This window comes from Sander lucioperca, chromosome 15 (assembly GCF_008315115.2).
Source record: "Sander lucioperca isolate FBNREF2018 chromosome 15, SLUC_FBN_1.2, whole genome shotgun sequence".
Taxonomy (NCBI): Eukaryota; Metazoa; Chordata; class Actinopteri; order Perciformes; family Percidae; genus Sander; species Sander lucioperca.
Window position 1 is genome coordinate 6,294,163 of NC_050187.1, and position 6,546 is coordinate 6,300,708.

At 39.0% G+C, this 6,546-nt stretch overlaps 2 long non-coding RNA genes across 2 annotated transcripts; one reads left to right on the forward strand and one right to left on the reverse strand.

Moving 5' to 3' along the window:
- Window positions 1–3,416: 3,416 nt before the first annotated feature.
- LOC118493183 lies at window positions 3,417–5,421 on the reverse strand. The gene is made up of 2 exons (XR_004895162.1): window positions 4,207–5,421; window positions 3,417–3,506 (listed from the first exon to the last, which is right to left on the reverse strand). It is a non-coding gene; the product is annotated as an uncharacterized LOC118493183 (long non-coding RNA).
- On the forward strand, window positions 3,430–4,361 carry LOC116065932. Its single transcript, XR_004108851.1, has 2 exons — window positions 3,430–3,522; window positions 4,218–4,361. It is a non-coding gene; the product is annotated as an uncharacterized LOC116065932 (long non-coding RNA).
- Window positions 5,422–6,546: the final 1,125 nt, after the last annotated feature.

The window sequence follows — 6,546 nt, forward strand, 5'->3', positions numbered from 1 at the left end:
ATCTGCGACATGAAATTACCAACTTCTTCACAACCGCACTCCTGCTCTCCCTCTGACAGATAGAGACTCAGCCAAAGGGCCAAAATTATAATGTATTCTCATGTAAACTATTTATGTCAACACAGACATTTCTGTTAGCCAATGTATCCCACCATAATGTTTATTATATTGCCAGATTCCAGACAATCCCACTTATATATATATATATATATATATATATATATATATATATATATAATTTAAATCCCACTTACAAATATGAATATATATTTCTACTGGTATGCTTCCTAGTAACATTAATGCAAAAATATGAAGAAAAAAATCTATTCAACCTGTGTGTGCATAGTTAAAATTCTGAAGTGCAAAATAGTTCAGGCTACAGCACAAATATTTCCATCCATAGATAAGAATAATCAAGTCTAACCTCTGAATTTCTTTTCGAAGTGCACCAGATTGATGCATTTAAATGTTAAAATAGACAAAATTTTCTTACAGGGGAGCATGCCCATGTGACCCCCCCCGGGGCAGTGTCCCCGTTTTAAGTTTTACAAAGATAATACCTTTTTGGAGGTCTTTATGCTTCTGTGCTGAAAATGTCCCCGGATTTTGTCTCAGAAATCTGGTCACTGTAGTATACTACAAGGAAAAAAACGGCCGTAATTCAAACGCAGCTCCCGTTGGTATTTAAACAGACCTTTGCTGGTAATTCCGATCGGGCCAACGCAATAACGAAAGCAATTGGTGTTTTTATAGCAGCTGATCTACGACCATACTCGGTTGTTGACAAGCTGGGATTGATAATGCTGCACTGTAATCCACAGTTATTTATTTATTTATATTTTTCATTATATTTTATTATGTGATATTGGTTTGAGACTGAGAGTATTTTATTTAGTGGATACTTTGCAGCAGTATTTTTCTTATTCTTTTTTTATTTTATATATATTTTATTTATTATATTTTATTAAAAAGTGTTTTAAAAAGTGTAAACAAATTGTTAAAAAACAGTTTATAGTAATAAACAACCTGCAGTTTAATGTTTGTATTTCTTTCCCTTGCTGTACCGAAAATGAACCGAACCGTGACTTTAAAACCGAGGTACGTACCGAACCGTGATTTTTGCGTACCGTTACACCCCTAGTTGATATTATGTATTTAAAAACTATTCTAAGGATTTTGAGCATTATTCACTTTTTTTAAACACACTGCTATTATTCTGAACACAACTGTATATGAATATTGCAATACTTTCATTAATAGGCCGTAGACTCAATCAGCATTGTGTTACCTTCTTCAGTGATAGTGACTTAACAGACTTTTATTTAAACAAAAATCTTTGAGATTAAAGCTTAAATTTCTCAATTCCAGCAAACATTTCCTCAAACTTGCTTCAGCATGTTTAATAGACGTGGAGCCACATTGTGACTTTATTTTGACCCTTTGCCGACGTGTTTGGAATGAGGCAGCAACTGTTCCTGTCCTAGGGCATTGTTCATTAACTCACTCGTTCAAAAAGAAACTCACTCACACAATGGCTTACCACGGTAGGAAATACTTTGTATCTGGAGAGGATAAGGTATATCCCCAATGACAGGTTTAAAGAATTAGAAAAAGAAATGGTGAACAGCATTTGGAAGGGACAGACTGAGGTTGTGCAGATCACAAGCACCATACACAGCACTCGGAGGGAGGGAAGGGGAGACTTTCTAATTCATTATTTCTTCCCGTAGAGAGGGCTTATGTTAAAATGTTGTTCCATTTGTATTATGTTTCATTTGAATGTATTTTGTATTGTTGCTATTTTTGAAGAAGCGTTGTATAACTTTATATTTGACTAACTCTCTTCACTGGTTACCAATTGCTGCCCGCATCCGCTTCAAGACACTAGTACTTGCATACAGGGCCATGAACGTTCAGCCCCGGCATACATCCAGGACATAGTCAAACCCTATACCCCAACCCGCCCGCTCCGCTCTGCATCAGCCAACCTGCTTGCTGCCCCCTCACAGGGAGGGAGAACTAATCACTCAACTAAATCGCGACTGTTTGCTGTCCTGGCTCCTAAATGGTGGCATGAGCTCCCTATTGACATCAGGATGGCCGAAAACCTACACATCTTCCGCCGAAGGCTAAAAACACATCTCTTCCGACTACACCTCAGATAATGAAGGGGGAAAAAAAAAATATATATATATATATATTGATACTGCACTTTACATATGGCTCTTTGTAGCATTACCTATTTAGAGCTAATGTACTTACTACTTGTCTGGAGTTTGCACCTTCAAGGTTGAACGCACTTAATTGTAAGTCGCTTTGGATAAAAGCGTCAGCTAAATGACATGTAATGTAACTAACATGATAGTGCTTCACAATAAAAGCATTTGAAACAAGAATGGGCTTTTGATCTCCACTCCAACAATTCCTTAAAGTACTTAAAGAAAAGAACTTTGAACTACAGTTCCTTTACAACTGGGCAAGATCCGATCTGCCAATGATCATGTGATATAATTGAAATCTCTAGAAAAGCACCTTGTAGCGAAGTAGTTTTGTCAACTGCTGATTCTAAAGTCAAGATTTGATAGTGTCTCCTGTAGTTCAATTAAGGACTTTTTGTTAATTCATTGAATACCTTAAAAAAGCAAAGCCCATCATCATCAACAGTGATGTTTTTAGTGTACATGTGTATAAATGTGGACAGGAATTTTGTATTTGGAGGCTCCACATCAGGAACCTCTGCACACATCACGCTCTCAAAGTGTTTGGTTCCACCTAAACTTGCCCCAGAAGTAAAGACTTCCTATTGTGTGGACCTGTATGCAGCCCCCCCATAAAGAGTTTTAGAAATACTAGGGTCTACTGAGTCCAAGTACACAGATGCACCCACTGTCTCTCTAAATAAACAGTTTATGATCATTTGGATTTCTCATGTTTTATTTAAAGGGCCAGTGTGTATGATTTAGAGGATCTTTTGACAGAAATGGAATATATTATTCACAATTATGTTTTCATTAGTGCATAACCACCTGTAAGAACTGTGTTTTGGGGTTTTTGTTAGCTTAGAATAAGCCCTTCATATCTACATAGGGAGCTGGTCGTCTTCAACAGAGCCAGCCATGTTTCTGCAGTAGCCCATAACGGACTAACCAAACACTGGCTTTAGCGAGGGCCTTTCATGTTTTTACATTGAAGAGAAGGCCACCGTAGATTCTCATGCATGCTCGGTGAGGGGTATTCAGTGGGTTGCTATCTGCAACCTCACCGCTAGACGCCATTAAATCCTACACACTGGTCCTTCCATTGAACATATTCAATATTTTCTGTAATTTTTGTCTTTCAACATGAAGGTCTATATCAGGGGTGTCAAACTATCGGCCCAGGGGCCAGATCCTGCATGTCAGACAATTAGATTATAAGGTTCCACTTCATAAATTTATTTTTACATCTGCCTCACAAATTCAGAGAGGTTGACTTTGGACAGACAAGATAGTTACAAAAGGAGGACGCTGCCGCTCTCCCTAGGTCAGGGGTCTCAAACTCAATTTACCTGGGGGCCGTTCGAGGCAGAGTGTGGGTCGAGTATTCAACAAAAGTATTCTTTGTTTGCTTTCTTAAATAAATCTTGTTGCCTCAATAGACATTTTTTAAGACTCGGTTCTTTCTCTCATCTCCCTGGTCTTTTGTATACTCCTCAGCATGTCTAGTTGAGTAATGACATCTGATGTCATATTCCTTGTACACCGCAACTTTCTCTGTGCATATGAGACATGTAGGGGTGCTCCTGTGCTCGATAGAAAAAATATTCCGTCTCCCACTTTCACTGAAATTGCCTGTGCTCGTCGCCAACCTTTCTCTTCACGGCACATTTTGAGAGACACATGACTGGAACTGGGTGATGGCATATATTTTCTGTCACTCTGGAACACATTTCAACCAAGTGATTAACGTTGATACTTCCCCAGGTACTTCACGGTTGGCTAGCTTGACAACCGTTGACAACAAACGCCGCAGTCACGAGACTAGCTATGGTAGCCCGTAAGCGCGTGTGCCGTGCCCGCAAGCGCGGCACACGCAACGACTCAGCAAAAAGGTGCGTTTCAGAACAACGCGCGGGCTGCACTGACACTAAACTTTGATGTCAAGTAGGGGGGCCACAAAATATCAGCCCGCGGGCCTCAATTGGCCCCCGGGCCACAAGTTTGAGACCCCTGCCCTAGGTGATTTGGGTTTGAGGTCCCTGGTCTAAATGCTGATTCAAAGCCTTCTCTATATCATTGTAAATAGAAGAAAGTAAGTCTTTTTTATCTTTATTTATTTTATTGGCTTTAAAGTATTCCAAATTAATGTACTGTATTCAATTTTAAAAAGAATCGTGGAAATAGTCAAATCAATAGCAACCTAATGTCATTTTGTTCATGGTTGCTAAGTCTCCAAATTTCAAACTAACACAAGAGGACAGCTGCAGCAGCCCTGCTTCTACAACTTAGATACAATAACAAAAAAGAACAATAAAGTGATTAGGTGATTTTTATCAAACACATTTTCTATTCTTGGCAGTTTGTCATCAAAGTAAATGCATTCATAAAATTGAAATTAAGACCACAAACGGCGCAGAGAATCAAAAACAAAGCTCTGAGGCACTGATGAGTAACACACTTTCAACCTTAAACTAACTTGTTATAAACAGTTTGTATGGAAGCATGACAACAGGTTGTATAATGGTAGATTAAAGTGTTGATGATAAGAGCAGTTGGAAAAAAAAAGGTTAACTACTACATTTAACATAAAGCAACTGACGAAAGCCTCCCCATAAACTCAACACATAAGGAGGGATCTTAATGAGTGGATTCACTCAGAGTTCAACTTTGGTCCACTTATATACGCACACACACTAACATACACAGATGCTATCAACCAATAGCAAAGATGCTTTCATGTTGTTGACCTCTAACTGTACAGTCCAAAATGCAAAATGAAGGGAGACATGTCTTCAGTTAAATAAAATGAATCACTACGGCAGAATACAAACTGCAACGCAAACACCTTTGACATGGTTTGCACTCAGTTGTCACACAGGAGTACATGGTACAACAACCTGTGCGGGCTTATATTAAGTTGGCTGTGAAGCTCTCTTGATAGCTAATTTCTGGGGCTGGTTGTACAAAGACATCTAAAAAACCCATTCCCATCTAAATCTGTTCTGAGTGATAAGTGGACAGCTCTAAGTACAGGTCGGCAATGCACCCAGGATGCATTGACATCTGATCACTGAGACCACATTCAGAGGTAGACTAGGGGTGAGGGATAAACATTGATAAAGCATAGCATCGCTCTATTTTCTGTGGCAATACTGTATCGATACATAGACGCCACGTATCGATCTATTATTATATATGTGTCAGTGTTTGTCTGCTTGACAATCCCATTTTGCAGCAATAAAATTGATAGGAGATGAACAGACAAAAATTATCTTTTAAGATAAAACAGATGTTGAGAAAGTTTCCTTTTGGGGACATCATTTAAAATTGGGAAAAATTTTAAGTTGGAAAAAAGGTAATAAATTGCAATATATCACAGGATATTGCAATATGTTTAAAATAGCAATAATACTGTATCGTGACATAAGTATCGCTATGATATCGTATTGTGAGGCCTGTGGTGATTCCCACCCCTAAGGTAGACAGGTCTTGTTTTGCTCTGACTAAAACAGATGCACATCTTTCAGCAGTCTGTTCATATTTTTTGTAATAATTTTGTTTGGCGTTTTCTGACTACTTACTCTTTTTCATTCTTTACTGATCAGTGTGGTAACAGACACTTTGTGTCCTCAGAGATGTTAGACCCAACGTGTAAAGAACACGCACATGTGCAGTGCACATTAGCACACCAGCTAGAATTTGGGGGTCGTTTGAAATTAATTTGTCCTTAAGTAGTGGACAAATGGAAGAGTGATTTTGATTCATCCTCAGTAGAGCTTAGATCGGGCCCAAAAAATCAAGCCCTACCCAACCCGGCCCAACACATTAACTGGAATTATGAGCCCGAGCCCGATTTCAACCCAACACTTTTTTTAATACGTGGGCTGTTATAACTGACGTTCTCAACTACAATTCAGAGTTGTTTGAACTGCAGAAATCTGTTTAAAATGATCTTAATGAATAATGCAACAAGAGCAAAGCATGTAAACTGCACTGTTTGTTTATTCAGAATGGAATGGATCGCAAATGATATCCGAATGAAGAAACGTAAAAAAACCCGAAAAAACAACGAACTTCTCTGTGAGGGCTTGCCTCGCCCTCATGCTTGGAGAAGTAACAAAAGAGGACGTTGAAGGCTGACTATCATGTTTTCTGCCACGGCGAGCCTGCTTCATGTGTCTGTTCATCATCTAAGTCCCAGTTTTATTTGCTGTCATAGGCAGGTAGCGTGCCGCACTTAGCCTAATGCACTCGACAAAGCCGACACACACGTTGTCACTGCCCACGACTTGTTTAAAATGGTTCCATACCTCCGACTTTCCTCCAAACTTGCTCAAAGGTAATTCTA